The 19050-nt window shown below is 41.6% G+C and overlaps 1 non-coding gene across 1 annotated transcript; it reads right to left on the reverse strand.

The window, feature by feature from the left end:
• Nucleotides 1-7375: 7375 nt before the first annotated feature.
• On the reverse strand, nucleotides 7376-7448 carry Trnaa-agc (transfer RNA alanine (anticodon AGC)). The gene has a single exon. It is a non-coding gene; the product is annotated as a tRNA-Ala (tRNA).
• Nucleotides 7449-19050: the final 11602 nt, after the last annotated feature.

Here is a 19050-nt window from a genome sequence, read left to right on the forward strand (position 1 = left end):
CCGAAAGTATTGATCCACGCAGTGTGAACTCACTCTTTTTCGGTTTGCTGTCTGGACAAACACGAATTTTAATTCAGATTAGTTGTAACCACTCGGCGAAGAAAAATTTTGCTGGTTTCCCTTGCGAATAAAAATGCGTGTAACGATTGGAAATGGAAATGATCGTTTGGCATTGTTGGCCGGGAGGCCCCATTCGGGGTGTTCGGCCGCCGTATTGCAAGTCCTTTTTACGTGACGCCACATCGGCGACTTGGGAGTCAGTGATGAAGAAAAGAAACACACAACACCCAGACCCCTGCCGGGAATCGGACCCGGGCCCCCTGCGTGGTAGGCGGTAACGCTACGGAGGCGGACCGTGTAACGATTGACACGACAGGACTTTCTAAAGGTATCAAAATAACGAGAATCGAGAAATTATGTTCATAAAACAAGAAAGAAATTCAAGCCATGCCCCATAATAATACCAACCAGAATGTTCGGCAAAAAGAATGACCGATGTAGTACGATTGTCCAAGCAACGAACAGCGTCGAAAAATAGTGATGAAATCGGATAAACGCCCTCGCGACAATGGAGTGGGGTGCATTAGTGTCGGCGCTATCCGGAAATGGAGTGATGTTCCATTAAATTTACATTGAGGGGGGGGGGGGGTGGGGGGCTGTGGCTAGACACTACCTTCTGTGTATCTGTGTATCTCAAGAAACGTTGCTTGTACAGGCGCCTCATGTTGTTTGAAGGTTCACATAAACGATGGTACTGCACTGCCTGGAGAATGGAGGTGGTCCTATTCCTTGAGCTATCAGATCACCTCATCTGAGTCTCTCAGTTTGTTACTGAAGGAAATACCTACAAGAACTATTTTATGGAATTACACTGGGCACAAGGGCAAATTCTTTTACATTGATGTTCCATATGCTTGAAAATTTCGTCCAGCTATTGAACGGGGGGGGGGGGGGGCAGTGATATTAATTTAAGCTGAAAATAAATGATGTAGGTACATAATGTAACGTAAATATCCGAACATCAATTAAAATAATACGTGAACTAGAATGTGTCTAACAATTGAATGTAATTGTAGTGAAATAATGTGACCAAGGCTGAACAAACCTGACAGGTACGTTAAATCTCACAAACCTTTCCACATCCGACTTCCCGCATCTCAAACTCTCCAGGGGATAATTCCTTTTTCCTAACATAAATTCTGCATGCGTTTCTACACTTAACGATGCATGCAGCGCAACGACAGTACAATTTCATAACCATGCAGAAAATGTAATTTTAGAATATATTGCCAGAGGAAGGAAGATAATATTGGATGTAAAATAATAAATGAAAAGCGCTAGTTTTTATTATAATCTTGTTCTACCAAGTACCGACGGAATATTAAGGTAACACGGATGTAAAAATATACCGCCAGTGTGACGTCATACATTACTGGTACGTAACTTGTCACTCAATAACACGATGTCGTCACAAAAGAAATCTCTTGAGACCTATATTCAATATGCATCAACATTCGTTATGCATCAACATTCGTTATGCATCAACATTCGTTATGCATCAACATTCGTTATGCATCAACATTCGTTATGCATCAACATTCGTTATGCATCAACATTCGTTATGCATCAACATTCGTTATGCATCAACATTCGTTATGCATCAACAGGGCACAGAAATACTGAGCCAGTGTGAAACAGTACACTTGTGTGAAATCTATAATTTATGATGGGATCTTCGAAAGTATTCTTACGAAAATCGCAAAATGTGACTATCTATTAGCACTGAAAAGCTGAGGAGCATGCAAATGTGGATGCTTTTCAACGACTCGTTCTCAGAGAGAATGGAATTCAATTTGCAAACGTGAGTCAGAGGGCACGCTGAGGCTTGGCCGCCTGAGTTACACATCGTTATCAACAGGGGTTGACAAAGCAGATGCTTCACTTATGAAAATGGCCTCAGCAATACATGCTCCTAATGAACTCACTGTCGCTGTTACACTCTAAGAGATAAAGAAACTTCAGAAGATTGATAGGATGCATTTCTCTATTACTGACTACGTATAATTCATTTGTGCCTCACAAATTAACATTAAAAATAAAAGGAAACAGGGAAGGATTATGTTTCTCAAAGCGTTCCTCACGCTTTGGAAGGATAATCGTCTCTTGACAGCGTTCCACCACAACCACTTACCTGCTCAAGTGAGAGACGTAACATGCATCTTACGAAATCGTTTCATTTAGCACGTCGCAAAGGGGATGAAGTATTCATTCAGCTCACTAAACTCGCCGGTGTAGAACAACTGGTAATGAAAAGCTGTTGGGGCTCATCTCTTTCAGTTCGGAGTCGTATTCAAGGGAGCTTCTAAGACGTTCCGTGCCCCCGTCCCGGGCACTCTGCAGTGAACGTCGGTTGCGATTTAGCTACTGGTTTATCTTTCTACCATTCTGTAGTGAAACATCTGCAGGTAAGTGCATTTGTTTTCAGTTTATAGTTCTTTATCTATGAAATTATTTTCAGCGCAATTACATACAAATTTTATTTTTCTAAACATGTCTCAAAACAGGCTTGGACATAAGAGGAAATTATTTCCTGTTGAAGGTAGATCTGTAATAAGTATAATTTAAAATGTGTACCCATCGTGTTATTTTTTGTCTTTTATTATCTTAGTCACTGCGAGCTTTCAATACATATCTAATATTCCATATCATAATTTCATTGTAGAATTTTCACTTCATGTTCAATAATTTTTATTTTTCTCAATGAAATATTCTGAGATTATCTGACGAGGAATGTACGCAATGTTCTCAGCATTCCTTGTTCTCCACTTCATCTCTGACAATTAACTTTTTTTTTTAATTGATTGCGAGGATGAATTTTTTTCCTGTGATTTACCTAGACCTTCTCATTCTACCAGCTCGACCGGAAATGAATGCAAAATATGAAACTTTGGCTACTTTTTGCTAGATATTATACACTGAGGTGAAAAGAAAATAATAATTCTACTTTATTAATATGGAAGTATATTTTTAATTTGATAGTTACCCGTTGCTTTTTTGCAGACCAGGCGGCTAAAAGACAAAGGAGATAGATACGACACACACAGAACTACCTTCTCTCCTTCAGTCGACGACATGGAGCACAGCTCCTCAATTGATGCTGATTCTGAATAGGAGGCAGAAGAAATGTTAGAACCAGGAGAGACGCCAGAGCATGACTGAGTAGAGACTTCTAAACCTGAGCCACACGAGTAAATTGTATAAGTCATACCCGTTCCAGCTGAGCGTTCGAAGTGGTAAAACCAACGATCAGAGAGGCAGTCGCTACCCTTACTGAGGTGCAAGCTCTCAAAATGGAGCCAGAGTCAATTGACGCCATAGGTTCTTTTCGGTTGTTTTTTTACCGACTCTGAGAGCCCACGCCCCAGAATCATGCGATGAAAGGATACCGAAATTGGAGAACTAAAAGTATTTCTGGCCATCTTTTTTCATACTGGCTTCATTCGCCTCAGTAGAATTAGTGACTATTGGAAAATTGACTATCGCTATGAGAGAGAATTTTTTCGGATCGCAATGTCACGTAACAGGTATTTTTTACTGCTCAGAGCTTTACACTTTTGTGATACCATCAATGACGTCGGATCTGATAAAATACATAAAATTCGACCAATTTTACAATATTTTAATGACAGGGCGGAGGAAGTACTCGTACATTCCACGGGAAAGGACCTCTCTTCCTATGGAAGGGCTGATTACGATCAGGCAGTACATAAAAAAAATAAGAAACATAAATATGGTTTCAAATTACACGTCCTGATAGAACTTGGTTTTTAGCAAGAGCTATTAATTTACGGGCCCCTGTTGACGACAAAGAAACAGGGAGGAAGAGACTCTCTGAAAAAGTGGTAGACAGTCTAACAGCAGGAAAAGGAAATATTGGTCATAGCCCGTAAGCGGACAGATACCACAGTACTGTAGCTTTGGCACAGTCGCTCTTGCGTACCACAACCTACTTTACTGGTACACACCAACCAAACAGGCACGGTAACCCCCAGAGAAGTGAGAAAAAGGAAGTTAAAGAGGGGACAATCAATCTTAGTGTATACAAAGGAAGGAATCTGCATTGCAAAATGGCAAGATAAGGGAGATGTCCTGTGAATATCTTGGAATCCACGGGAGATTTAGTGGAGACATGGAAAAAGAGAGGTGTTGTCACGAGGAAACCGCAAGTTATTGTTGAACACAATAAGTATGTGAAAGGAGCATACCCACAGGACCAACTGCCTTCATATCAACCGACGTGCCGAAAAACTCTCAGGTGGTACGAGAAATTGGGATTACATGTTTTGCAAGTAATGCTCATCAATTCGCAATTACTATACAGGTTGAACCACTTACACGTTTCAGTGCAAATATCTCTGGAACGACAACAGATACTCAAAAATTACTATCGTGGTAATGAATGTAAGGTAGGAGCTTACGAAAGTAAATACTATGAGACATTCTAAAAAGTAAGCAAATATTACCTTCAACAAAAACTTATGTTTTTTGAAATAGATACCCTGTATTATTTCTTACGCAATCAATGACGTGAAATATCACAAAAATAATGGTGGTGGTTGCATAACAAAACATCAACTGCATCCCAAGAAACCGTAAAGCGAAGTTCACGCTCGAACTAACGAAACACGCCGCTGTAGCATATCCGTAAATGCAATCATGAACAGTACGTTGGTCGTAATAGCGATGTCGTTGACGCACGTAATCTTATTTTCACTGTTACCACGAGGACCAAAACTACTTATAGGGTTTCCTGTCACAAATACTGATATTTACAAACGGTTACACTCTTGCGTTTGTTATTCACCTACGTACACACTACGGATCAGTACCAGCCAGTGTGCTAAACCAACATTTCCTAAATCGATGGACAGGACGGGGCAGTCCAGTTCATAGATTTCCAGCGCGGTAGCCGGATCTCATATCCATGAACTTTTTGTCTGGGGACATGTGAAAAATGCGGTGTATCAGAAGCTTCGAACAGCAATGTACAACATGAAATCCCAAATAACCACTGCATGTTCTGCAGTAACGCCAGAAACACTCACAGCAGTGGGTCAATCAATGTTGGAGCGTGCACAGCGGAGTTGCCATGTAAATGGCGATCTCTTAGAACATACGTTGTAGGTTTTCTCCTGTGGGAAATGTGATTGCATGCCGGCGTACATTTTGTGCGTTTCTGACGAGACGTATGTCTGTTTTGCAGGCACAATTGTGCATCTGTGTAATCGCTTCACTATTTACAAAACTTAAATTATAACGTAATCATCAAAAAATGTTCAGTGACACGTCCTGTACCAATCATGTACGATTATGGAATTGATGTACAATTAAGCAGAACTAGAATTTACCCCTGTTACATCCTTGGTCAGCCATTAATTCTGTTTACTCTGGCAGGTGATATTCGATGTTTAGTTATCAATATGTCCATTCTAGTACTGTAGTAAAGATCAATAAAGCACAAACGAGGAAACCCTGCCGGCCGAAGTGGCCGCGCGGTTCTGGCGCTGCAGTCTGGAACCGCGAGACCGCTACGGTCGCAGGTTCGAATCCTGCCTCGGGCATGGATGTGTGTGATGTCCTTAGGTTAGTTAGGTTTAACTAGTTCTAAGTTCTAGGGGACTAATGACCTCAGCAGTTGAGTCCCATAGTGCTCAGAGCCATTTGAGCCATTTTTGAGGAAACCCTTTCCTTATTTCTCATTGCGCGTGACTGTACATTTCTATTGTTTCCAGTAAATAATAATAAGTACAGCGTTAGCAGCATCGTGTTACGTCAATCACATCCCGATTACGGGCAACGTGGAGTTCACGCTTGCGTCTCGGGATGTGCAATAGCGGCGTGTTCCGTTTACTTCAAGCGTTAACTTCGGATTGCGATTTCTTGGGATGTAATTGACGTGTTGTTACACAATCAATGCCACTCTTTTTGTGATTTTTCACGTTATTGATTCTGTAAGAAAGAATACAGGCTATCCATTTAAAAAACCGTAAGTTTGCGTTCAAAATAATTTTTGCTTACGTTTTAGAATGCCTCATAGTATTTACTTTCATGGGCTCCTGCCTTACATCTATACCTGCGAAAACCGCTTTTCAATATCTGTTGTTACTCCAGAAATTCCTGCGCTGAAGCACTTAAATGGGCCACCCTGTGTGACAAGTAGAGAGGAAATGCCAAGCCAATGAATCTGTTGGACTTCTGCCTGTCCGTAATCGACGGATTGGTCAGAGGCACAAAACCTATACCAATCGCAAAATCTCTGAACAAAGTTCAGTTTCCAGAGCCCTGTCCCAAAGACTCGAACGGGGAAACAATACCACGGCGGTGTAAACTCTGCTGGAACGAAGAAAAAGTCAGAGTATCCGCGTTATTTCATTGCTCACTTTGTCCAAAAGAACCAAGACTGTTTGTTGTCCCAGGCTTCCGAACCTTTCATATCATTGACCCATAACATTTGTAAAACTTAACTGTAATAAAGTTTACAAGAATAAAGATATATTCAATTTGCTGAAACATCCTACTTAGTGTCATAAATATTTACACTATTTTGTATTCATTAATAATTTAATAAAACAAAACCTACGATTAGTTTAGACATAGTAGTAGCTTACATAGCTTAGCCGGCCTGTGTAGCCGTCCGGTTCTAGGCGCTTCAGTCTGGAACCGCGTGATCGCTACGGTCGCAGGTTCGAATCCTGCCTCGGGCATGGATGTGTGTGATGTCCTTAGGTTAGTTAGGTTTAAGTAGTTCTAAGTTCTAGGGGACTGATGACCACAGATGTTAAGTCCCATAGTGCTCAGAGCCATTTGAACCATTACACATAGCTTAGTTTTGTAAAAAAATACCAATGTGTATTTTGTGTATATCCTCACTTATTGAATAAAAGTACGTTGTTGTTGGTAATCTTAACCATATTTCGAATAAATACACTCCCTCTCCAACAAAAGAAAAATATTAAATACAATACAAGTATTTGTATACCTACGGTTCTAAAAATAATATATACGGAATTGAAATTCCTGAGCCTGCTGAGCCACTGTGGGCGTACGCGTAAGCCGCACCACACCCCGTGTGTCGGGAAGATACAGCTCGCCCCCGCCACGCCTCGCGTGGCGAAAGCAAACCGGCACTACAGCTGCACTCACCTTTTCAGAAGATTTTTTCCTTAGCAACACTTCATTGTTTACTGTATTAGTATTATAAAAATGACTACAAACATAATTGGCGTCAGAGGTATTAAATGGTGCTGCCGATCACTAAATTTATAACCTACAGGTTGTGTAATGGTGACAAGCACGAGCTCACAAAAATATAAGCTGGAGGCGCCGGGTATCGATCCCGGTACCTCTCACATGCTAAGCGAGCGCTCTACCATCTGAGCTACGCCCCCAGGTACAACAGAAAACGTCTTGGACTACAGTTCAAACTGCGTGCCGGACTTTCTCCGTTGCGTGTGGAGCCAGTGGGAGGCGGAGTAACTGGAGAGGTTCCAAGGCAGAGCGCTGACCCGGATAGCAGGACGAGCCGTCCATTCTCACAGCCCAGCTGCAGGTTTTGCCCTTTATTCTCAGGGTGCCTCCCCATGAGGACTGTGGTTCCTCCTATTCGGAAACTATGTTTCATAAGCGAAAAGTGATTCTGGATATTTTACAAATTTTCCGTATTTGCTTTACAATTATTGAGCGTATTTTAATTCTGTTTTTGCACCTATAAGAAAAAGATTGTTCATGGCACCAAACGCATTTCGTTTCATTTAACTATAACATCAGCAGTGGTGGTATTACATGCTTGGTTTTTCTTTCGCATCAGGAAAGACTGCTTGCACGTTTTTTTGGGTTATATTTTCGTTTGTCACTTGATTCTGGCCTAATCCCACACTGCTTTGCAGAACTACACATTTCTTTATGTTGAACACGTCACAGTGAAGTACTGGCAATGTTTATTTGTATCATTTACTTGCATCTTAATCAACAGTGGTAGTACTACATCGCGTTGTGCTTAACATCAAAACTGTATAGTTCTGCAAAGCAGTATGGGATTAGACCAGACTCAACAGTGTCAAACAAAGAAATAACCCAAAGCGTACAAGTAGACTACGTTTCTTGACGCGAACGGAAAGCCAGGTGTGAAATACTACCAATGACGATGATATATTTCAATAAAATGAACTCGTTTGATGACAAAAACTCGCATTTTCCTGCGGCCGCGAACACGATAATGAAATACCCTCAATAATTTAAAAACGAGCCCATCTATGGCTGCAACAAGACATTCATTCGACTGAAAACATTTTACAGTCACAAAAGAAAGAACAGGTGCAAATCAGATAGTGCCTAATTTAATGAATGCGATGAATGTTCCAACAATTCGAACATCAAATTCCACAGTTTTTCCACTGGGAAAGCACGTTTTGGCGCTTGCGCGCTGCCCTAGTGACAGGTGTTTTTCTTTCTTTTTATTTCAATTTCAATACATGTCATTTCTCACGTATTGTTTATCCAGTTGATACAAAACACTAGCGTACTATTTTGCTCTTTGCAATGTAATAAATGTTCAAATGTGGGTGAAATCTTATGGGACTTAACTGCTAAGGTCATCAATCCCTAAGCTTAGACACTACTTAACCTAAGGTATCCTAAGGACAAACACACACACCCATATCCGAGGGAGGACTCGAATCTCCGCCGGGACCAGCCGCACAATCCATGACTGCAGCGCTTCAGACCGTTCGGCTAATCCCGCGCGGCCTGCAATGTAATAGTCAAAACGAAACACCCCTTCTGAATCGTAAAAAAAAACACGATATAATAATCTTTCTGACATTTTAAATAGATCTCGCATTTTGTGATGCAGGGACACCGACCTTATCCTGATGTGAAGTCTAGCGTCAAATCATGTAAAATGTATCTTCCACAGAATAAAGTCGGCACAAAGGCGGATCTATTATTTTTAGAACATCCGAAATGTTATTGAGACATTTGTGACGGCCAAAATCCAACAACTGACTCATCCATGACAAAGCTTTCCAATCGTCAATGTTTCATGCGCCATTTCATGTACACTTTCTTCTTATTGCCTATGGTATCAGTCATTTCTTACGCCTTGGATCGTTGATCAGTATCTAACACATAGTAATGATTTTAACAGTGAGTAGCGTGGCACCCAAAATATTTCTGATTTCAATATAATAGTATGACCAAAACATAGGGACACTGAACTGCAATGAATTCTGATTTTAGCTTGATAAGCAAATTCTTAATTGACAACCTCTAAATACTGAATGTACAGGGTGAGGCATATAAATCTGTTTTTGGAAACATCTGGAAAACTATAAATCGAGTTACAAAAACGTCGTAATAAAAATGGTTCATCTCAAAGGGGAACATCAAATGGCACCAACCTCGACACATCCGTCACAACCCAAGGTGCAGGAGGGGATCAGATTTGGAATCTTAAATTCAGGGCATCTGTAATTATAGTTACAGTTTCAAAATGCTGTAGAAAGAGAACCACTGCTCAGAATGACGCCAAATTTGAACAGCATATTACTGAAGCAAGGGTAAACGTCACCGACAAAAAAATTACGCAAATTTCATCAACAGATGGCGTTGTAAGCCTCATAATATGCACACAAACAGACGCGCTGCACACGGCCGTTCCCCAGTTTGCGTCCGAAATGTCTGACATGACTGACTATAAAGGACTACTTACCGCGCGTTAAGCTCTTTTACACGAATGGCGACTGAGCGCCAGGAGACCTGCTGAAGTTCCGCACAGTCAAACGTATGAAAAAAGGCATTAGTCCTATGTCTGCTAAGGGTTTGGAGAAACAATCAATCAATTCGAAACGACAGGTTCTTTTGACATGCAGTGTCGCAGAGGAAGCGAATCAATTGATCCGTCATCTGACGAAGATATGGCCGCAGCACTGCAGGAGGGACCGGGCGTTGGTGTGCAAACAAACATTATGTACACGGGGAGTTGCCCGAACGTTGGGACACGCCTGCGAGCACGGTGCATAAAATCCTACGAAACATCCTGCATTGCTATCCATATAAAATCACCCACGTTCAAGATTTGCTTCCTGCTGCTCTGTCAGCAATACAAACGTTCCCTCTGGAATTCCTTGCTCTCATGTAAGTGGATAATGATTAGCCGTGGAACATTCCGTCGACAGACGAAACCCATTTCCATCTCCAAGGACATGTCAACACGCAGAATTGCAGAATGTGGTTAACGGAAAGTCCACCCGCACACCAACCTGCATCACATCATTCACCGAAGGTGACTGCGTGGTAGGGTTTGACAGCGTCGTTCGTCGTAGGGCCGTTTTTTTTTTTTTTTTTTTTTTTTTTTTTTTTTTTTAGGAGATGAGTCCTGCGGCTCCTGTTACCTGTTCGCTACGGGAGTCTTCTGCGCACCAATGTCATACCAACTTCTCAACAACGTGGATATGTGGGTAGGATCATTTTTATGCAAGATGGCACTCCTCCGCGGACTGCACAGCCAGTGAAGCGGCTGCTGCAGAGGCATTTTGGAAATCCGGAATGAAATTTTCACTCTTCAGCAGAGTGTGCGCTGATACGAAAGTTCCTGGCAGATTAAAACTGTGTGCCGGACCGAGACTCGAACTCGGGACCTTTGCCTTTCGCGGGCAAGTGTTCTACCGGTAGAGCACTTGCCCGCGAAAGGCAAAGGTCCCGAGTTCGAGACTTGGTCCAGCACACAGTTTTAATCTGCCAGGAAGTTTCATTTTGAAAATGTCAGAATTACCAGCCGTTATTTTCCTACAGCCTGGCCATCCTGATCCCCTGGTCTTTTCCGTGTGACTTCTGACTGTGGGTTATCTGAAAGTAGATTTGTTCAGTGTTCCAATTACGAATGTACAGTAACTGAATTGAAGGCACGCATTGCGCGACGCATTCTGAACGTGACCCCCGAGACACTCCGATCTGATGTGAAACATGCTGTTTGTCGATTTCAACTTGTAGAAGAAAACGGTGGACAGCATACTGAACATGTCTTGCACCAAAGTCGCAGAAAGTAGAAACCGATGTCGTTTGGGTTTTATGCCGTTTTCGGCACCAGAACAATCAAAAACAGGTGTCATTTTGATTTTTATGGGGGTTTTAGCCCCAGGACAATTAAAAACTAATTTCTCCCATCTGATATGGTACGAACTTGTCGTGGTGGATGGGCTGGCTTACCTAACTAACAGTGCCACAACTGTTGACTGCCGAACTTGTCCAGTCAGGCACATAGAAAAGTACGGATGGTAGAATGTGCAACTGAAATCATATTCGTCGTAAGCCGTCGTGAGACGCTTAGGGCGTCACCAATTGGTAAAATTTTTGTTAAATCTTTTTCGGATTCACGACGTTTCCTCCTGCGTCATAAACATGCTGTTCACATTTGACGTCAACTGAGCAGTGGGTCTCTTTCTACAGCGTTTTGATCCTCGAACATTAATTGTGGACGCCTTATATGTATAAGTAATCAAGCATTTTTGCTATGGAACTGGTTTGTCATTATGATTTTTGAATAAGAGCCTTTCTCAAAAATGGTTCTGAGCACTTTGGGACTTAACTGCTGAGGTCATCAGTCCCCGAGAACTTAGAACTACTTAAACCTAACTAACCTAAGGGCATCACACACATCCATGCCCGAGGCAGGATTCGAACCTGCGACCGTAGCGGTCGCGCGGTTCCAAACTGTAGCAACTAGAACCGCTCGGCCACCCCGGCCGGCCAGCCTTTCTCACCTCCTGGGCTTTGTCTGATGTGTATTTTTTGAGATGTTACCATTTTTCAGTGGTTTTTAACCCATTCCTATTTTTGTCGATTACAGTGCCATCTATAACCTAAAGAAAAAAAAGTTAAATGCTCAAGTTACGTATTTTTCCCCAGAGAAACCGAATGCACAATAAAATATGAGGGTTCCTATTTAAGATTTCGAAGTTGACGCCGCTCCCGTCCGCGTGGAGTGGGGCAGGCGGGATCGAATAACAATCTTTTTTAATCCGGTTTGTAGTTTTTAAATATTTCCAAAAACTTAAATGCCTCGCCATGTATACAACGATGACGAGAGAGAGTCATATGTATTGTTAGTAGTTTGGTACGGAGTTTTTATGGATGATTTTAATAAGATGTAGTACCTTTCAGTTTATATAATTATTAATTTTCAACAAGATGGCTTTGGCGGTTAGGTAGGTTCATTTTATGAAGGAGGCCGCATTGTGCTCAAGGATATCTCTGCTAAGTGATAGTTCGCGGTTACAGCCAATTGTATAACGGCAGCCTAGAAGATCTGCAGAGTTCCCTCAGAACTCTCGTGTAAAAGTGCTCCGATTTTCTAAGGATCTTCCATTTACCATAACAATAGAAAAGAGTACACCACGATGCTGCGCAGTTCCTTGCTGGGAGGGATTATTTGAAAAAGTTCTAGCAAGGACACAGTCTCTCGCTTTCGACAGTTTTCGAAGCAGCCAACACGAAACGTCCGCGTCGGGTAGTCAGTGCTTAGCAGGAAGTCGGTTATAGTGGACAGTATGTTGGCGGAAGACTTGCATTGAGGATTCACGCACTCAGAGGACTAGTGAGAGCATCTAAGATTGATCGTAACATTTATCACTCTCTGGGCGTGAATTATCTTCGTGATTAACGCGATCGTAAGATGAAACGCCGCACTGCAGTCTGTAGCCTAAAGTGCAGATTTTACCGCCTACCGGCTAGGTGACAAGCTGCCATGTTTCACTGTCACCTTCATTATCTGCAGTGCTTTATACCACTCTTCTCAACCCTATAGTGTCTCCGTTAATCTGTGAACTCTTTTTTCGGCTGATGCCGTCCTTAATAACTGAAGCATGATATGGCTACTAGTTCACGTTCTCCAGACCCCGGAATTCCAGTGGAGAATGTATGTTTGCTCATGTAAATGTATATTTTCTGAAGCACAACAAATTCAAATTATGGAGTCAAGTTTGGCTTTTCTTAGTGTTTCGTTTGTGGTATTACCTTTCTGTTCACCTACACCCCCATGATATACCTTGATTAACAAATGGGACAGTTCACTGCTCGAATCGTGCTTGTCGGTGAGGGTCAAATACGAGACATTGTCAGGCAGCTTCGTTGTAACGTCACTTGTGTTGCTGCACGTCGATGGAGAAGCACGCCACGTTTAATTGTAGCCATCGGTTACCTACCAGTTGAAAATCAGTTTAATACGTGGATGCAAATGGGCTAATTGTGTTTGGGGTGTTTAGTTGAACTATGGGACTTCACGTATGGCGCAGATCAACCTACTCTTCGGGTGATATGTCAAATATATCATCTTCAAAATAAATAATCAAGTACGTAAAATAAGTAAAAAGAGATATGGAAATTGCATCTACTGTAAGGATGGAAGTCCCAACGCAACGGCGCTATGATCTGTACTGCTGCTGTCCCGCAACCTTTTCTGATCCTCTAGTGCTTTTCTTCAGTATAGTTATGAAAATTACGGTCGTCTTTCATCGTACGCAACGTCATCCAAAACAAAGGGGTACCGTCAAGCTCACAAATTTGGGGTGTAAATATATCGACGCACTGTAACGATGTTCAAATATCGCCTCCAGGAGGTATACGTTTCAAAATACAGTCAGTGGAAGAAACTTATACTTTCAAATTCGCGCTATCCGAGTGAAAAGAGGTAGAGGAGTACATATCCCCACGAACAGACCACGTTCCCAGGTCCTGTGTTAAAGTCTGGACACTTTTTCAGTAATGAGAACTCTGTCTGTCGTGATACACACGTTCGATGAGCCGAAGCTGTGGAGCCTATGTAGTGAGGTATACACTAGCGCTGCTGATAAAATATTTACACTTTTTCCAAAAGATATCGATATATATCGGCAATATTTTTTCCCATATATATATCGATATAGCGATATCGAAACAGCAATATCGCGTGCCGATATTTTTATTTTATATTTTTTTCGCAATTTTCGGTAAATATATGAAATAGTTCTTTTGGAACTGTAGAAGAACATACTGCCACTGGGTGAAGGTGTCTGATTACTTTTTGAGCTCCCGTCACGTCCAGTATCTCTCTGACTATGTGAAGCAAGTATAGGCTGCACAAAGAAGTAGTCCGATTGCACTGGGGGGTGGCCGTGTGAATGGAATAACAAGATTTCCGATGTGGAGAAATAGCAAGCCAGTTGCGTTAAAAAATAATTTTTAACGGAACTAAAAAATGGTTCAAATGGCTCTGAGCACTATGGGACTCAACATCTTAGGTCATAAGTCCCCTAGAACTTAGAACTACTTAAACCTAACTAGCCTAAGGACATCACACACACACCCATGCCCGAGGCAGGATTCGAACCTGCGACCGTAGCAGTCCCGCGGTTCCGGACTGCAGCGCCAGAACCGCTAGACCACCGCGGCCGGCTAAACGGAACTAGTGCTCTATTTCATCACATCGGCATTCTTCAGAAATAGTTGCTGAAAACGGTGACCGTAATCTAAATTACAAGATTTGTTTTTGCGACGGGTAAAGACTTGTGTGGTGACATGCTGACGCTCGGCGCTACCAACAGAAACTGCAACGTTTAACTGCACCACGCAATTTTGACACAACTACTAGGTCGCTAGCGTTTGCAGAAATGAAAAACCAGGGAAGTCTGCATAAAGTGTTCCAAACAAAACCGCTATGTGACGAAACCAAACGACAGAACCATGGGCCATCTTTTATTGTGTCATTACCTGCAATTACCATTGTTACGGAAGTGGTTATCGCCAAGCGTGAACGTGCATCGTTTTCCTTTCAATTCTTGCCCTAAGGGGGAGAAGCAGCCAGTTAGCTTGTTGGTATACAGAATAGCTAACAATAAATCAATAGCCGGCCGTGGTGGCCGAGCGGTTCTAGGCGCTTCAGTCCGGAACCGCGAAGCTGCTACAGTCGCAGGTTCTAATCCTGCCTCGGACATGGATGTGTGTGATGTCCTTAGGTTAGTTAGGTTTAAGTAGTTCTAAGTCTAGGGGACTGAGACCTCAGATTGCTTAGAGCCATTTGAACCATCAATAAATCAATACTTAAATATGCAGATCTAAAACCGGCAGTATATTTACAATGTGCAGCCATAATCTTTATAGGCCGGTACGTCGATATTTTATCGTCGATGTATCGAGGGACGATAATGACATTTTGAATATCGCTATATCGGTTTCCCAATTTTTTGAAAATTTCACCGGCCCTAGTGTACACTACACGCTAGAATTATGTCCCACCACCATCCTTCATTTCGCTCCTCGTTCAACCGTAACATCACTAGCACAGAACAGTAAGTTTTAATTACAATTATCCGTGCGATAACAGATACCCACCTGGCTCATTGTTGACACGTTGGATGTTCCTCAGCCCGACAACATGAGGATATTTCTGCATCACATTGCAATAATGAATTCAAAATCTCTTATTAGAATGTCATGTTTTCATAGCGAATTTGCCAATATGGAATGTATTGTACACAGAAAACCTTACGCATTTCTTCGCTCTACGATCACAGAGTTCACTTGTTTAGAACAAATAAGGTAGTGTTTACTTAATGTGTGATACTTTCCTGTGTAATTAACTTAAGACAGCACGAATGAAAGAATGCTTTTCTTCTTTTTTGCTCGATTCATGAATACTGTTAATCCTGTCGATCAGTGGATTACATTAATAAATTACAATGATTCTGAAATCCAAAGACCAGATTTCATTTCAAACGCCTGAAAAGGCGTTACAAAGAGAACTTAAGTTAGTGAATCACAAAGACCAGTGTGAAAAGAGGACAAATGCAACCACAGAATGGAATTCAGTTGCCTGAAGACGCTGCTGCCTTCAGATTGAGCACGTTTCAGATGCTGTAGTTAGCAATTTACACATGCTTAAACATTAGTTAAACGTAAGTCTTAGAAAAATGAGAACCTAGAATACAAGCCATATGTAACAGCCTGCTATACGCAGTTTCAAGCACATCTACTTACTGCTGAGGACATATGCGCACGTGATCGTGTCTATCCAATAGGATCTTCACCGTTGACAATTAAATGCCATAGAAATGTGTGAGTGACATTAGACACAAATTCGATTAAAGATTTTTACGATCTTGTGACAAAAACGAACTTCAAAAAAGGTAGAGCAAGAACTCAGAGGCTCTGCTGTTATATCTCCAACGGGTCACAATCACATCAATTCGCACTTGAAAGACTAGAGGCTGAAAAGTGCTGCCAAACCACCAGTGAGCGCACTTATTTAACAAAAGTTATGTAAACATATACAGCACACGTAGTCAGCTAATGCGAGTACCGTCAATGAAGATAGGTAATTACTTCACATTCACATTGCGATGGTAATAATTTTACATAAGTCATCTGGACCAAAAAGGTAAAAAAATATAAATGAAATGATTGAAAAAAATCATCTTACTTCAAGACAATGCTTTTGATCTGAAAGTGGTTGGGCAGTGAAACAACTGAGAAATTTAAAACACGATAAGTTGGAGCATCCATCCACAAGAGTCACCAGATTAATGCCGATTCCCACATGTAACGAAATTTGTAGCTCTATAGCGATTTGAGCCAAATGAAGAGGAGATGGCAGCTGTAGGTGGACACTTCGATTTCCAAAGTCTCATTTTACAGGCGGAATATATGTACTAGAAAAAACAGAGCGTCGAAAAAGGTGACGTATTTTTTACAAAAAGAACAATGTTCCAGAGTAAAAAAGAAAAGGCAAGATAACTATCTAAAATCACTTATTCCTCCTAACCTACTGATTAATTACTCAGTACATTCAAGTAGTGTACACAGTGTGTTTCACAATTACTGTTACAAAAAAATGGTTCAAATGGTTCTGAGCACTATGGGACTCAACATCTTAGGTCATAAGTCCCCTAGAACTTAGAACTACTTAAACCTAACTAGCCTAAGGACATCACACACACACCCATGCCCGAGGCAGGATTCGAACCTGCGACCGTAGCAGTCCCGCGGTTCCGGACTGCAGCGCCAGAACCGCTAGACCACCGCGGCCGGCTAAACGGAACTAGTGCTCTATTTCATCACATCGGCATTCTTCAGAAATAGTTGCTGAAAACGGTGACCGTAATCTAAATTACAAGATTTGTTTTTGCGACGGGTAAAGACTTGTGTGGTGACATGCTGACGCTCGGCGCTACCAACAGAAACTGCAACGTTTAACTGCACCACGCAATTTTGACACAACTACTAGGTCGCTAGCGTTTGCAGAAATGAAAAACCAGGGAAGTCTGCATAAAGTGTTCCAAACAAAACCGCTATGTGACGAAACCAAACGACAGAACCATGGGCCATCTTTTATTGTGTCATTACCTGCAATTACCATTGTTACGGAAGTGGTTATCGCCAAGCGTGAACGTGCATCGTTTTCCTTTCAATTCTTGCCCTAAGGGGGAGAAGCAGCCAGTTAGCTTGTTGGTATACAGAATAGCTAACAATAAATCAATAGCCGGCCGTGGTGGCCGAGCGGTTCTAGGCGCTTCAGTCCGGAACCGCGAAGCTGCTACAGTCGCAGGTTCTAATCCTGCCTCGGACATGGATGTGTGTGATGTCCTTAGGTTAGTTAGGTTTAAGTAGTTCTAAGTCTAGGGGACTGAGACCTCAGATTGCTTAGAGCCATTTGAACCATCAATAAATCAATACTTAAATATGCAGATCTAAAACCGGCAGTATATTTACAATGTGCAGCCATAATCTTTATAGGCCGGTACGTCGATATTTTATCGTCGATGTATCGAGGGACGATAATGACATTTTGAATATCGCTATATCGGTTTCCCAATTTTTTGAAAATTTCACCGGCCCTAGTGTACACTACACGCTAGAATTATGTCCCACCACCATCCTTCATTTCGCTCCTCGTTCAACCGTAACATCACTAGCACAGAACAGTAAGTTTTAATTACAATTATCCGTGCGATAACAGATACCCACCTGGCTCATTGTTGACACGTTGGATGTTCCTCAGCCCGACAACATGAGGATATTTCTGCATCACATTGCAATAATGAATTCAAAATCTCTTATTAGAATGTCATGTTTTCATAGCGAATTTGCCAATATGGAATGTATTGTACACAGAAAACCTTACGCATTTCTTCGCTCTACGATCACAGAGTTCACTTGTTTAGAACAAATAAGGTAGTGTTTACTTAATGTGTGATACTTTCCTGTGTAATTAACTTAAGACAGCACGAATGAAAGAATGCTTTTCTTCTTTTTTGCTCGATTCATGAATACTGTTAATCCTGTCGATCAGTGGATTACATTAATAAATTACAATGATTCTGAAATCCAAAGACCAGATTTCATTTCAAACGCCTGAAAAGGCGTTACAAAGAGAACTTAAGTTAGTGAATCACAAAGACCAGTGTGAAAAGAGGACAAATGCAACCACAGAATGGAATTCAGTTGCCTGAAGACGCTGCTGCCTTCAGATTGAGCACGTTTCAGATGCTGTAGTTAGCAATTTACACATGCTTAAACATTAGTTAAACGTAAGTCTTAGAAAAATGAGAACCTAGAATACAAGCCATATGTAACAGCCTGCTATACGCAGTTTCAAGCACATCTACTTACTGCTGAGGACATATGCGCACGTGATCGTGTCTATCCAATAGGATCTTCACCGTTGACAATTAAATGCCATAGAAATGTGTGAGTGACATTAGACACAAATTCGATTAAAGATTTTTACGATCTTGTGACAAAAACGAACTTCAAAAAAGGTAGAGCAAGAACTCAGAGGCTCTGCTGTTATATCTCCAACGGGTCACAATCACATCAATTCGCACTTGAAAGACTAGAGGCTGAAAAGTGCTGCCAAACCACCAGTGAGCGCACTTATTTAACAAAAGTTATGTAAACATATACAGCACACGTAGTCAGCTAATGCGAGTACCGTCAATGAAGATAGGTAATTACTTCACA

This window comes from Schistocerca nitens, chromosome 1 (genome assembly GCF_023898315.1).
Source record: "Schistocerca nitens isolate TAMUIC-IGC-003100 chromosome 1, iqSchNite1.1, whole genome shotgun sequence".
NCBI lineage: Eukaryota > Metazoa > Arthropoda > Insecta > Orthoptera > Acrididae > Schistocerca > Schistocerca nitens.